Source organism: Buteo buteo, chromosome 2 (genome assembly GCF_964188355.1).
Source record: "Buteo buteo chromosome 2, bButBut1.hap1.1, whole genome shotgun sequence".
NCBI classification, from domain to species: Eukaryota; Metazoa; Chordata; class Aves; order Accipitriformes; family Accipitridae; genus Buteo; species Buteo buteo.
Window position 1 is genome coordinate 11477103 of NC_134172.1, and position 15649 is coordinate 11492751.

A 15649-nucleotide genomic window follows, 5' to 3' on the forward strand; every position below is an offset into this window, starting at 1 on the left:
GCATAAACATTTATCAATCTACTAATTCCATACATTTTTAGTCTGCTATATGAGACTGCAATATTAATGGCAATGTTGTATTTTGCGTTAAGAGTTTTTGGTATCAAACACAAACTTACACAAAGACAACTGTGGAAAGCCTGAGGGATGGAAGTCGGTACTCTGGATCAGTCAGGACTGACACGAGCATGGAGGCAACTGCACAAACATTTTATGGCCAGAAGCAAGAATCAGACAAACTGACGCGCAAAATCTGTTAATTCCTGTATAAAAATCTATTAGACAAGCATGACAGAAAGAGACAGAAGTCAAGATTTCAGTAAAGACACTCAAAAGACTAAAAGTATTCTCCACTTGGTTTCTGTTATTAAATTGCTCATGCAGGTTTGATAATTACTGTCCCATTTCAACCACTTGGTGTAGTTATTATTCAAAAGGAAGTATAACTAGAGAGAACTGTTGCAAGAAATACCCTAATGACCATGTTCAGCATCAAAAACATTATATTATTACATGCTCTGGGAACATTCTAATATTAACAGATTTGCAAAAATACTTGGAAGTGCTCAAAAGATGCATTTTTGCACATTAAAAATACATGACAGCTTTCTCACACAAGTGCTTGTGCTCAGCTCTAAACAACTCTCATATCTACTTCCTATTTCTAATACATTCATATCCTGTGCTGTCAAAAACTCAATTCATAACACATTATTGTTTTGTAATGATCAATAGAATACCAGAAAGAGCCCAAGGAATGTAGTTCCTTGTTCTGTCCTGGAAGATAATAAAACAAAACAGGGACAGAAGAAAACCACTAACAAGCTCCTATTTCCATAATAACAGCAGAAACATTTCTTACCCACAATTATTTTATTATTCAAACTCTCTATATACACTCTTCATATTGGCTAAATTAACTCAGTTTTCTGCCCAGATGATCATCTGCATCTTTCAAAGGAAACAAGGCTAGACAAAGAATAATTACCATTAAACTCAATCCCCACAGACTAAGAATTGGTAGGAAATTTTGAAAAGTCAAATATTAATCAGCAAATGATATCAAATGAGTTTGAAAGTGCAAATAATAATATTGCTGCCTTAACTATAATTCTTCATCCACATAAAGGAGGTTTCACATATCTACATAAATGTCACTAAAAGCAAAGATTGACAAGAAAATGAGAAAGAATGAAGTTAAAACACCCTTCTGGAAGTAATGCTGAATTGCTCTCACCACAAGTTACAGGTATTAATAATCTAATTTAAAAATATAAATTGCACAGTAGTTGTTATTCACTGATCCCCTCACTGTAAAACACCTCTCTTTTTAAAATTATCTTTGTAGCCTTCTCCACCCTTAGAGCTATTTATCAGCCAATCCTTGTTATATTTAACTTCTATTTAATGATTCTGATTAATACATAGGTCTAAGTATTATTTACATAAACTGAAACAACAAAAATGGCACCTACATTGAAAGTACAAAGCTACTGCTACTGACCAGAGTATTCCATAAAGTGAAAACTTTTTTTGCTACAAACCAATCACTTTCTCATGAATTGTGTATTACAGCAAAGTAAGAAAAGGTAGCAATAAAAGCAGCTTAGATTAAAAAAACCCCAACAAACAAAAAACCAAACAAAACCCCCACACCACTGTATGTTGGCTTTTCCCTTCTATTCCCCCCCCCAGGATTAAACGTATGAATTCAATTTTAGACTACGTTAAAAATAATGTGTTATAATAGCTATGTTTAACAGATACTTATCTGAGTCAACATTACATAGTTTATGCCTAGTTCCTTCCATTTCCACTGTTTAATTACTTGCTGCTCCAGATGAAAATCTTAAAAGAAACTATACCAGTAATGTTTTGATTAATTATAAGGTCCCACAGTATAACCAATTCTTGATATAGTTACAATGTAACTAAGTGTCCTTGAGCAGTTTTCCAATTACTTCACAAATCTCTCTTACAGTAGATACCAATCCCTTCTGCTTACTTTGGAAATCTGAAATTCTATACAAAAAAATCCTCCCCTCTATCAAAAGCACATTTGTCTACCTTAAATGTAAAAATATAAAAGGGTATCAAAATTAGTCTTCATAGTCTCTTTACGCATCATCAGTGGAGAGGGAGAGCATCCCACAGAAGGAAATGCAGAACAGAAGCCCAACTTAGGTGCTCTAAATTGCCTTCTGAATGCACAGCATAAGCACTTCTTCAACTACTAAGCCTAAAACTAGGTGGTGTGGCAAAAAAGAAACACACTAAATTATCCTTTCAATTAGAACTGCCAGATTAATTTGGCTAAACTCACTGCACTTGCAACTCAAAAAGGCCAAAGAAATTTAGTAAAAGAATTAAGAAGAATCCCAGCATGAATAGAATAAAGAGTGTCATACAGTGATACTCAAGCTCAATTTAACAGCTATTCACTCCAGTGTTTTCCAGTCGGTAAAGCAGGCTGGCCTAAGGACATTTTAGGTAAAACAATGCTGAGCAGGGCTAATGGCTTAATCCCATGTATTCCAGCCAGCCATCGCAATCCCCTCTCTCTCACTGGAGAAACAAGGAGCAGCAGTAGGTGAAGTATTTGTTCCTTTCCACAGGGGAATCAATGCAGAGTCTTCTGCTACTCAACACAACCTGAAGAGGCTTGTCCTCAAACACAGACTGGGTGGACAACCGCTCTTTCTAATAGGAGGTAAAGAAGGGGTGGCTGGAAGGGAAAGCAGAGCAGCCAGGCTGTCTCCTGCTACTCCAATAATCCACCTCCAGGGTTATCCCAGCAATTTTCCTAACTTCTCTCAACCCCAGAAATACTGTAGCTCCCATATCTTCTGAATTACAAGGAAAAACACACTAAATATTTACTGTTGCAGAACTGCAGGATTCAGTATTCCTGAAAGAGGTGGTTATATTGTTAATAATGAGGGTTCCTCAAAAATGCTGCAATTAATCACGGGCCCTTGCTACTAAACTAACAAACAACTGCCATTTCCATTATTTTTTTGTAATCTGATTCTGTTTCTGTTTAGCATGCTTTAGCATCGATTTTGTATTTGCAGCCTTAATTATATTAAAATGATTAGCCTTTGCACAGCAAAATTCATATTCAGTATTACAAATGCTGCATGTTTTTAGTTTGGGGATTAAGCAAGGACTCTTGAAACAGTTTCACTGAGAATCACTAGGGTTGTGATGTATATGTAATGTCTTTCAACAGAAACATCTGGAAGATTCGGAAGCAGGCTGGATATAGAAAATCAGTTGTGTTGAACACACTGTCAAAGCCCACAGGGTACTTCACAAAACAGCAGTTAGAAGGACAGACATACATCAGTACAACTTACCTCAAATTAAAAGCTATATAAAATGAACAGTACAGGTTTTGATAGTAATTGCCCATAAACAAAAACAAAAATATTTAAAAAATAATCAAAGATCAGAAAATTAAGGGGAGGGGGAAAAAACAAAACAAAAGTAACAAAAATACCACACACACACAGAGTAAGGAGAATACAGAGATAAAGGAGGTGGGGAAGGGCCCTAGAGTCATTGTCACTGCTCTCTGATCACTATAAAACCTGAAAGTAAAATGGAAATATTGGAAAAAGTGGAAACGTATCTAAATGGAAGAAACAGTTGTAATGCCAAGCTAGGTTAAGGATTGTATGTATTTATAAACTGGAATGTAAGCCATTTAAGTGCTTGGACAACACATTGGAAAACAAAATAAACCTTTTTTTTAAAAAAAAAGGAGGGGGGGATTACGTGCCCTTTGAGTCAGATTTGGACCTATAAGATGAGAGTGGTATTAGAAACACATACTTTGTATGCCACCAAATGTTCATAAAACATTCTACCAGCACAGACATTGTCAACCCACATGAATTGCCACTATCAGTTCAGCAAGTCCTAAGGGCTGCCATGACAAATTATAGACAGCTATTCACCACAAGTTTTTCTGTGTGATCTCTACCATATTCTCCACTGCCTCACAAGCTCTCTGCTTCAGAGTCGGCGTGAGCATCAAGGTGAAAAATAATTCTTTCAACAACATGGCAATTCAACACACAACAAGTTAGCACTTGTGAAAAGTCTGAAACAAATGGCTTTTCGACACCTCCGGGTTTTAATACTAACACAGGAAAGCTACTATAATAAAATTTATATACCCCAAGTAATAAAAATGAGATTCTTTATACGATATAGAAAGGTTTTTTTCATTGCAGCCTTCTGTTACCTCTCCTCCTCTCCCCTTCTTCTTAAAGGTCTAAAGAAAGGCCTAATATACTGACCAGTTCAAACCTGGAATAAACAGTAGCTCACATACACAGGATACTTCAGCATCCTTGCATGCCCTGAAGGACGTATTTCCTAACATACACATTTGTAGATACCATATCTGGGAGACAAGGAAAATGACTAGCAGCACATAGGTTGTTTTTTCTAAAGTCAGGCTAAACTAGCATAAAACAGGACTTCATAAAATGCTGCAAATGGTAGCAGCACTGTAAGGAGAGCCACCGCTTCCCATACACACAGTCGAACTTAACTGAAGCCCAAACTACACAGAGGGATCTCACATCCACCCTTCCTGCTGTGCTAGAATTAGAACATAAAATTCAATTCAAAATATTTAATGCTTTTTTAAATGTTACCAATGACCATAAATGTACCTATGTTTGTCATTTTAATAATACAGAGATGCTACTTTGCTTAGATTTTTTTTAAATTATATTATACATAAAATACATATCTAAGACTGTAATTGAGAAAGTTGCCCTTCTGTTTTCCTTCTCTGCACAGAATTCACGGAACGGCATTTAGAAAATTAACAATCTTCCAATTTTTGCTAGCAGCCTAGCAAAAATCTGATCATCTTAAAGTTCTGGCACCTGTGGATTCAGAATCCATCCCTCCCCTGCCCTGCAATACCACCAGAATATTCTCACTTGAACATTCCCACTAACTTCTATGGCAAACAATGTCTCTGGCAATGCAAAATAATGCTGTATTTGCAAAAGAAAAGCCCTGCCTAAAAGAGGCTACAGAGCTCTGATACAATCAAAACGGCAGCCCAGAAGCAAGTCATGCAATTCAGAACTGAAGGATGCCCAGAGATTACAAAGCACAACAGTTTCATTCTCTCCATGCACATCTTTCACTTCAACGTCTATCAAATATGCCTCACTTATAATGGCACTGACGCTTGTCAAGAACTGCATTACTCTTCAGCAATTTGACTCACCAGTACAAAAACTAGATAAAATTTGCCTAAGTGCTGCTATTTTTGCAGATGGAGCAAGCATGCCGCAACACAAAGTTACCCAGAAACCTCCTACTTAGCAGTAGCTTGCCATAATAAAATCCTCCGGGATAGGCATTATAAGCAGCTGCTCTGGAAGAATGACAGAACAGTAGTCTGCTAGTAAGTAAGGGAACTGGGAAATCCTGATTCTAGCCTGACACTCAGCCTTTGCAACCCCAACTCGAGGAAAGCTGTTCATTCTAGAAATTAAAACCCAAGCATAATTAACTTCCAGAAGCATCCTGGCTTAATCACCTGAAGAACACCACATAAAACAAAAATCCCTTGCTTTACCATTAGTGGTTACACAACTTCCTTCCAAACATCTGGCAATACGTTGGCATGGGTTTCTGTCATATCTGGATGCAGAATTTACCCTAAACACAGCATACTATGTCTGCTAGAGGAAACCACATAGCCTTCTTTTGTTCATCTGTTACCTCTTTCTAAACAGAAAACTTTAAGCCTTCAGTCCTCCACTGCAGATTCATCTTCTAGTGCAGCTTAATTTCAGAATTATCCTCAAGTACCAATATATTAATAGTATATATCATAACTCAGGCTTCAATATAGAGATGAAGTCAACTCTGTAACCAAACTGCTTTATTCTCACTGCAGTTTAAGATCTTATTTTTCCTGAATCATTGCGTTCACACTTCTTTTCTACTTTCCACCTGGAAAAGGACTGTAAGTTTTCAGTGATAGGTTTGGACTGGGACAGGACAGTAAAAAAAAAAAAAATTAAAAAAAATTAGAAGGTATTTGGGGGTATTAAGTTACAGGAACCTTTTAATGGTTTCCACTTTCTGAAGGATCCACATGCAGAATCTCCAACCTAAGACTGATATCCTGACACAGAAAGAGACGTATTTTTCACACTTAGCTAGTATTTTTCTCTAGAATTTAATGAAGGTTTCTGGACCATGTCTAAAACAAGATCTCTGCTTCCTGGGGTGGGAGATTTCCAACAACTAACTTCAGCAATGTGGCACAATATGTCAAATTTGACAGGAAGTGTTCCTAAGACTCAAAACAAGTTATTGCAAACAAGAAATAGAGCCTTTAGGACTTATATTTGTTAAATAAATGGATTAATCTTGCCTTAATCTTTCTCTACAAGAAAAAAAAAAATCATCATGATAAATATATAGACTGAGGAAATGAAGTTATGCTTCTCACAGTTTGATGGCTAGGCTTTTTATTGTGATTTTTTAAATCTCCTTAATATAATAATAAAAAATCCTGCATATTTCATATAAAGAGATTTGAATTTAAAAGCACTCATGAAATCACTGGATATACTAGCAATGCAAGGACTAAAACCATCATTATGTTCAGCATGCAGGTCCACCAAGAACTAATAAGTCACCTGTATATACATTTTCCCGACACCTGACTGGTGTCTGCTCCCTGGCAGACCTACCAAACGCCAATCCTTCAATTACACCACTGAAGTCCATATCCATCATTCAGAACCCATCAAGATTAAAGATTCACTGAAAGATAACAATCTTCAAGTTTACAGGAAGTGGAACATTCCTAACAAAAATATTTCAAGGCATTCTTCATCTAACAGTTTACCATTCTTCTAAATTGTCAGCTGTAACAGAAGTGATGTTGAGCACTTCTTAAAGCAAGGCAACATAAGAACTTAGGTTTAACATTTTGATCCCTTACTACCCGCATTTACAACAGCGCTTTTACCTACACTATTTCCTTATTCAGAAGACCAGAATTCACTATCAACTGTGACAGCAGGATGCCCTTTTCTAATCTCACCTTCAGTGGGCATTCACAGCAGTAACAATTGTATTTTAAATGCTGATGTCCAATGAAAGGCCAGGACAAACAGAGTTAAAAAGTCAAAAACTGAATAGCATAACACCCTACACAAGCAAAATATCAAGAACTAGATTTATACTGATTAAAGTCTTGCTGTCACACCATGTTATAGACATCTAGTGCAACAAATGTTTACAAAATAAAACATTTCATGGCAGCCCACATCAGCACACTTCCAAATTCCCACAAGCATTGCAATCATTACTGAAAGCAGAGACCCATATTTTAAATGTTTCAACTGCTGAAAGGTATAGCATGAACCATAGCTGTAAGGGCTTAGTGAATTTTACCACTTGAAAAATCTTGCATAGCACTACTTTTTAACATGTTATTGACTTCACCCTTTTATTCTCAAAGTAATTTCATTCCTTCTCCTCCTTTCCCAAATAAAGTCTTAATACCTTGAAATTTGAGCTTTCAGGTTTTAAAAACTTTATAAAGGCATTAGCAACTTATTTTCAATTTGTCACATTTCAAAAACATGACATCTTTTGTACTTTTAAGCCTGTAAAACAAATTCCTTTTCAGTTCCCTTGAGAATCCAGACATGTTCCCATTCAACTGCATGCCAGAGTGTCTTGCTCTCTTGATGGTCAACAGAAGAAAAAATCTTCCTCTCTGGACTGCTAAATATTAGCTTTCAAAATAGCTTATACAACCAGTATCACAGCACAACTTAACTATCCTTTGAATTGTCTACAGCTATGAAAAGAAGTGCTGGGCTCTGCACCAAATTGTCAGTCATCCTTGTTGTTGCTATCTAGACTAAAACGTTGAAGGTTTCTTCTCCTTTTACTCCACTCACCCACTACCCGCTTTACTAACCCCTCTATTCAGGAGCTCTGATTCACTAAAACAAAGGTTCCTTCACCAGGGAGATCTTATTCCTGTTAACACTTGCTAGATTACATAGCTAATCTCTCTAATGGAACCATGCAGGAGTTCTGTGAGGACTAAAATGGACATCAACTTTCAGGAGAGATAAGTGTTCAAGAAGTACTGACCACCTTCTGCAAGACTGCCCGTCCTCTTTCTCAGGCAGATTACATGTCCTTTCCAGTGTTTAACTGGCTTACCAGCAGCTAATTACTGAAGAGCAATATGATCTCCTATGACTCAATGTGCACCTTTTAGCATGAAACATCTCCATGTACTGAACCCCAAACTTGATAGGTTAACCTTTTTCTTTTCTTTCTTTTTTTTTAAATGTAACCTATAACTCACAATGCATTTGAAACAAATCTGTGTGAACTCTGACAAGACAAATATCATTCACTTACTTTTTATTGGTTTGCGGGTGAGGAAACTGCAAATTTGTATTTGAAAATACAAAACAGCAAAATGGAGAACTTGATTTTTTTGTGGTATTCAAGCTAAAATACAGTATCAGAGCATGCAAATTCAAGCTCGGTTAACCTGCATCCTAAGAAGTCAAACAAGTCTGTAGACTTGTTATTTAGCTCTTATGTGCTTCTTATTTAGTTCTTACACTAAAAGAAAATATATGCACACTCATGTTTTGACTGAATCTGACTCCCAACACCAGCAAAAACTTCTACATACTGCACTGCATCCAGTACTACCCAGCCAGAGTTTATTCTTAGTATTAAAACATTTTTTTAAACATAATCAGAAATCATTCAAGGTATAACAAGCGTTTTAAAATCCCCCTGTATCATTTCTAGCTGAAACACTGGAAACCTACTATATAAAATCCAGAAAGTATAAAGGGTACAGACAGACTGTCTGGCAGTTTTGTTGAACCTGTAAAAATTCAGTGATAAACTCTCTCTGAAACTATAAAACTCTGCTGAGAAAGTAACAGAAAGCAGAACATTCTAATAATGTGAAACCAAAAAGAGTCCTAATGTTTAATCTGGGTCTCAGTTAACATAGTGACAACAAATGGTGGGGAGGAAAGCCCTAGTTAACCGGATAGCATCAGGTATCAGATTACAAACAGCTTACATGTGTAACTCTTTCTGGTTCTTCAATTCAAGCATTTAACCAGATTCTTATACCAGGTTCTTCTACAAATCTCAATATTTCTAATAATCAGGTGCACACTAAAATTTCTAAGATTTATGACATTTGTTCTCTATCCTCTCTAAAACAATTTTGTCCCCCTCAATGGATTGTGTTTCAGCACAGAATACAGTATGGTGTTATCTGTTAGAAAAAGATAGACAAAATATATCACACATTTCATTGGCAACACATAGCATAGGAACTTCTGCACTAGGCAAGATCAAAGGTCCGGCTAACACAGTAACCAGAAGTGATGTCTAAGGAAAAAGAGGAAACAAAGTAGTACTACAGAGTCATCCTTCCCTGAATATCCTCTCAGCTTCTGCGAAGCCTGGCTGTAACCCTCAGCATCTGTTGTCATCCTCCTTCACCCCTTCTACCTCAAAAATGCTCAGACCCTTGGGGAAAAAAAAAAAAAATCCATTTTATGAATTCCCTTGCATCAGATAAGTTTACTTAAGGCAAAACTGATGCTCTAGATTTTTAGGGCAGCCCTTGTCCTCACGCAGGATCACGCTGAAAATACGAGACCAATGAAATACATAACTGGAAAACACTCTGACCACTGAATTCCAATCCCCTGCAATTACAGGCATCATTATCACACTGCTGTTTATAAACTCCACCTTAAAACCAGAGTTTGCTACCACTCCTCAATACAGACCAGGAAGGGCAACTCCAGTGTGTTTTTGGTAGGCTGGGTTGCTAAGGAAAGACACTGAAGCACTCCCTGCTAAAACAAGTTTCTAAACTTAGGTATGCTACATCGTATGTTTGAGTTACAAGGTGGAACCAAAACCCAGACTGCCTCCCAACTAAATTAAGTATTATCCTCATCCTTAAATATCAGTCTTACTATTTTGATTCTATGTGTTATCAATAAAAGATACTTTAGAGGAAAAAAAATCTTCGACTGACAGAAGATAATGTTCAAAATAAAAATCCCCACCAAATCCGCACCCAGCAATATCACTTGGTTTTGAAGTAGAAAAGGTATTTTCATCATATACTGAAAAGGTTTTACAAGCATGTTTTCAATCTGTGCCCACAGCTTGTAATTCCTGTATTCATACAAATCGTGGATCTGTTTCAATAGCCAATCTTTCAGCTGGAATATCTGTCCCATGACTGAGCTTAGCACCTCTTACCCAAAAAGCCATTTTAGAAAAAGCAGAGTAAGTGTACTTAAATCAAACCTGCAGAAGGAAAGGACGCTGCTGAAACCACATCCTCTGAGGAAAACATGCATGCTTATGCTACTAGATTGACACATATGGCATCTGTACAGTGTAACATCCAGCAAGTTGCAAATCTCCCGCAAGACAAATGCTTTCTGTCAGCCACACAGTCACCAACAGAAAAATATTGTATGAAGGTCAGAAGAAGGTTTTCATATATAAATGCAAAGTTTTATTTTTTTATTCTGGAATTAGAAAAGTAGGTAAAATGCTGGTCCAAGTAAACTCAGCTGCAAAACTCCTATGAATTCAGCAGGCTCAGAGGAAGAATCCTTCAGCAAGTGGACACAACATACACAATTTTGCCCTGGAATGTGGATACAGTGCCTAAGACAAATACAACATTAAAAACAGATTGACAGCCCAGCATTGAGACTTAACATTGACACTGATGAACTCAATTTTCATTAAAAATAGTAAAAAAATTGAAATAAACAGAATTTCACGCTTACAGAAGTTGCTGCTCAGGACTACACACAGAACAAGTAGGAGGACAAAGTACGCTTGCAGTGTCTCTCTAGAGCTGTACAATAATCTTCATCACAAAGTGAATTCAATACCAAAATACACCACCCACAGCACTACAAGATTTATGATCATCCGCAAACAGATGAATACTGCCTGGCAGGCACCTCTGAGTTTGCAACATAATGAAGTCCACGCTTACAAAAAGGAAGATAAAGCCCTTCAAGTAGAATTGAAGCAAATGAGTAAATGGGTACCAACGGGCATGCAGTACCTTTTCTCCAATGCACTACTACTTGTTGGAATATTTCAGTTAAAACATGCCTAGATATTTGACAGTCCTGTTGATCCTTTGACTTCAGTCACTCATCCTTCCATGCCAGTCTTTACAAATCAGCAAAGCCAAGGGAAAAAAAATACTGTTGAAAGTAGGAAATCTGGAGTTTAGAACCAACATTTGACCTTTTTTTTTTTTAATTATTGACAGTTTCAAGAAGATGACATCTTTTAAGAGATCACAAAATACAAAGTAAATACAAAAATACAAATGACTAAATAAAAAGCCCAGTCATCAGCTTGCAATGCTCCCCTTCACCCTACCAAAACTCCTCAGGCCCTGGTTCCAGGAAACATCCCCTGAGATTCCAGCTTCCTGCAGACACAGGCACTTTCTCTCATGTTATGACTGCAAACCATCACTGATACTGTCTTTCAAAATAGTTGTCTTACAATGCTCTACATCAAAACATTCTCCAGCCTCTATTAAAGAGGTTTTCCATCTCAAAAAAACAGGGAAAGAAAGTGATCATAAACCCTTAAAAAATATAAATCCTCTTTCTAAGCTAAGCTATTTTTTAAAACAATACTGGAAACTAAAGAATGTACTTTCCCCAGTTGTTTGGGAAGTTTAACGTTTGGCCATATACGTCTTAAATGATACTCTATTTTAAATTTCTCTGCTTTTAATGCAAATTAACTTATTTTATTTGCATACGTTTAGAGAGTAATTCCTATAGTTTCTGAAAGAATATACTCTAGTTTTTACACAAGCAGTTACAAAACCAGCCCTTCTGTAGAACACTGTGAACTGTGGAAGAACTACTATCTTGAGTATATACCAAAGATTTTCAATAATACCATCAATTTACTTCCAGGTAGCATGCCCAATCAAGTGTGCACAGTTGCTGACCTGAACAACAAAAACTTGTTTCTATACACACAGCCATTGCTTATGCTCAGCAAGTGTCTGCATGGAGATGTTTACCCACAAGTGAAACTAGCCCTTGTATAAAGGCAGCTACTGCCCTTCAAACACATGATGGGTAGCAAGTAGCTGAGTGATTAAGATTCGGTATTCTCTTGGATGCAGAGGAGGAACGTTCCAGCATTAGACTGCTGGAACTGTTGGGTGTTTGACAGGATGGAGAGGTAGCAAGAGCAAAGAAAAAAAGAGTTGGATACGTTTTTCCTTTTATAAACGCAGCACAGAGCTGCCACCTCGTCTCAACCATTACAAACAGGCTATGTTCTTCCACTTCCCAATTTAGCAGTAAAAATAGCCATCATAAATCAATACTACTTTAATTAATGACAGCAGTAGTAAGTCACTTTATAAACATACAGCCTACAATTGACTCATAACATTAAGCACACAACAGAGTCTTTAAAGACCGAGTTGCTTACAACTGATACTTAAGCTCACCATATCTTCATTTTAATCCACACCTACCGTCCCACTTTGGATATTTGCACAGTGTATAGCCAGAACAGAGATAATCAGATCATACCCACTAGATCCTGGTTGCAGTTCACAACAGGAAAACTCTTTTTACATCTCAGCAACCCCTTTTACCTATATATGGCTTCACAGTAATTTCAAAGATTTCCTTTTTAAAGATTCAAATATTGGTCATCAGTAGGCAATTGCTGAATTATTCTTCTCTGATTTTCAAAATTCTATCTGTTACATGTCCAAGAATAATCTAGTCACTCTACACCTGCTATATTATTAGTAGACAGGTATAAGGGCCTCTGGAGAGAGATTCATCTGACATCCTGAAACATTTCTCCCATGGTCAGATAGAGTCCTCTGGAGATGCCTGTATTAAAGAAAATCTCAAATTAATTTGGACTTATATGTCTAAATTTAGGTTCAGCAAATTCTAGCTCTAAGTGGAAACCAAACACCTTGTGCCTAGAAATAAACTGAATATTAATTCTACAAGTTGAAAGAAATTTCTGTCAATTAAAGACAACTGCCTGAACTGCGAATAATCAACCACCTAGTCGATCAGTTCCCTAAAATCTAGCTTCAAGAAATCTTGCCCATGGCAATGCCAGAATAACTATGCCACTTTATTTGACTGCTCCTAAGCAGAACCTTCCTTAGCCTGCACTTCTCTTGAAGGAGAGGTTAATGGCTGTGCACATGCAGGGAGTAATATATGCAGCCAAGTCACTGTTAGCTCCTAAACTGTCAGCAGATTTTGCAACAGATGCTGCTGCACAGCGCTAATAATTTTTTAGGAGCTCTACAACAGAATATTTACTACATGTATTAATTAAAATCTAACAGCTGTGGCCCACATTATTCCTTGCTAAATTTAGGCACGTAAAAAGTAGCAGTGAAGTTGTGACCTCATTACTCTAGGTTCTTATTATACAGAGAAAAGGGATCTCCTGCAAAAAATTCAGCTCATCCTTTCTCACTGACTAAAGACAGCTGGCAGAAAGAGACTTAGATCTCTGCAATGAGGTGCCCAAGTTCAGTAGGCTGAATCTACATTTCAGTTTGCTACAGAGAACTTCATTGTGTGTGCTAATTGGCAATAGATTTTTTTTTTAATGGCTTTTACAGTTGATTGTGTTGGTTTAGGCCTGAATCCCAGCCCAGTACAACTAACAGATATTTTCAGCAGTCTAAGATCTGTACGCAGCTCTTAATCACATGTAATAGCTTTCTTGAAAAGTTATCACTTGACTTCAGAAGAATGCAGTGATGACAGTTAAAACGAAACCAAACCCCTGAGTAAAATGCCACAGTTATTTTCAGAGATCTGCATAAATAGCAGTTAATTTGCAACTATATCATTCCAGCTGAAAAAAGTATTTTCAAGAATTTGATAACGGCCTTTCCATGTACAACTAGCCTCTGAGGAAAAAAGCAAGGATTTTATTTCTTTTCAGTATCAAAGGGATGATGAAATCAAATCCACCACTCTTGTTGCCTTATATGATTTGCTGCATCTGATACAGGCCTGACTGCTCAATGTATTTGAAACATTATTAGGACATCAAATAGTAAGCAAGCTTAACATTCACCTATGACACTTCTTTTTTTGTTTTAAACTAAATAAATTGAAGACTTTTGTTTTAACTAAACAGTTGAAGATCTAATTGTCTATGGAAATGTCTGCAATTAAAAGTAATTTTTAAACTATGTTGGATAAAATTTAAACAGTCTTTAGGATATGTATTTCAATGCCTCATTCTCAATGTTCTCTCTTATATACAGGAGCTCATATAGTTACTTTCTGTTAAAACAGTGACATCTCAAATCCCACGTCACTGACTAATCTGAGCTGCTCCAAATCAGAAATTTTTTCCATTTCACTTACTCAGTGGGAGATTGCAATGTAACAGCTTTACTTATACATTGCATTCTTCGCTAGAGTATGACAGACAGCAATGTTATTTCCATGTGCCTGGCAATGCAAACAATCACCGCAGCAGAAAGCAGAGCTGGCGTTCATCACTTTGATTGTTGGAACAAGAAACTAGAACAAATGAAAACCCGCAAGATGACTGAGGTTGACAAAAAGAAAAACCATTTCCCCAAGCACTGCAAGTCTCAAGCAAGAAAGCAAATGACCTTGTAAATTCTTACAGGTTACATCTAAACTAGAAGCTTATGTGTTACATGGGAATCAAGAATCATAACTTTGCAGGAGAGGAAATTCCAAAGTGATTTGTCAAAGCTTAAAACCCATTAATTTTAGGAACACTGATGAACTAATCTCCTCACTCTGGCAACTGGATACATTTCTGTTGCTTTCCAATAAATTGAAGCTTAAATGATATTCTACAGTTTTTCAGCTTGCACCCTGAGGACACAGATGTGAATCAATGTTATTACAGTCAAGGATAAATGCTTTAAAGCAACTACAAGTAAAAGCTACAATCACTTCCATCCCTTTAGCAGAGTTCCACTTCAAGCACAAATGCCTCCACTTTTTACTCTAAAAGAAGTTTTACAAAATATCTGCCAAATGTTCTACATCCCAAATACCAAACTCACTTGAAGCGAAGGTGTAAATTTGGATGTCTTCAGCCAGAAACAACACAGACTGTCCCGTGGTATCTCATCGAGTTTTCCTATTACCCATTTCCCAGGTAAATGTTTGAACATCTTCAAAAATTGTCCATTAGGCCTTAATGGTCCCGTGTACACTTATTCCCAAACAAGAACTGCCCACTACAATTCCCTCCCACTCCTCTGTAATATCCAGAACAACATGGTGCAGACCCTCTCCCCAAATCCAACGGAGGTTTAAGCACTAGCAAAAAAAACCAACCCAATAATTTTAAAAAAAGAGGAAAAATACCTAATTTAAGGTATATACACTTTTACTTCCATTGACAGCTTTGTCAGAAGTATTGTTATGGTGTTACTAGTACAACAGACTTTCTTCCTAGTAGTGCCTGAAAACCAAAAAATTCAGTATAAAGGAAGTGCATATACCAATAACAACATGTG

General features: G+C 36.9%; 1 protein-coding gene across 4 annotated transcripts in view; it reads right to left on the reverse strand.

Moving 5' to 3' along the window:
- Positions 1-15649, reverse strand: part of ESYT2 (extended synaptotagmin 2) — an 89770-nt gene that overhangs the window by 61743 nt on the left and 12378 nt on the right. The window contains exon 1 of one of the 4 annotated variants that reach the window (XM_075045518.1): positions 120-230. The exons of the other annotated variants lie outside the window; for them this stretch is intronic. The gene's annotated coding sequence lies outside the window, so the exon portion shown is untranslated. Of the gene's footprint in view, positions 1-119; positions 231-15649 lie in introns of those variants that run through there. 4 annotated transcript variants of the gene reach the window in all.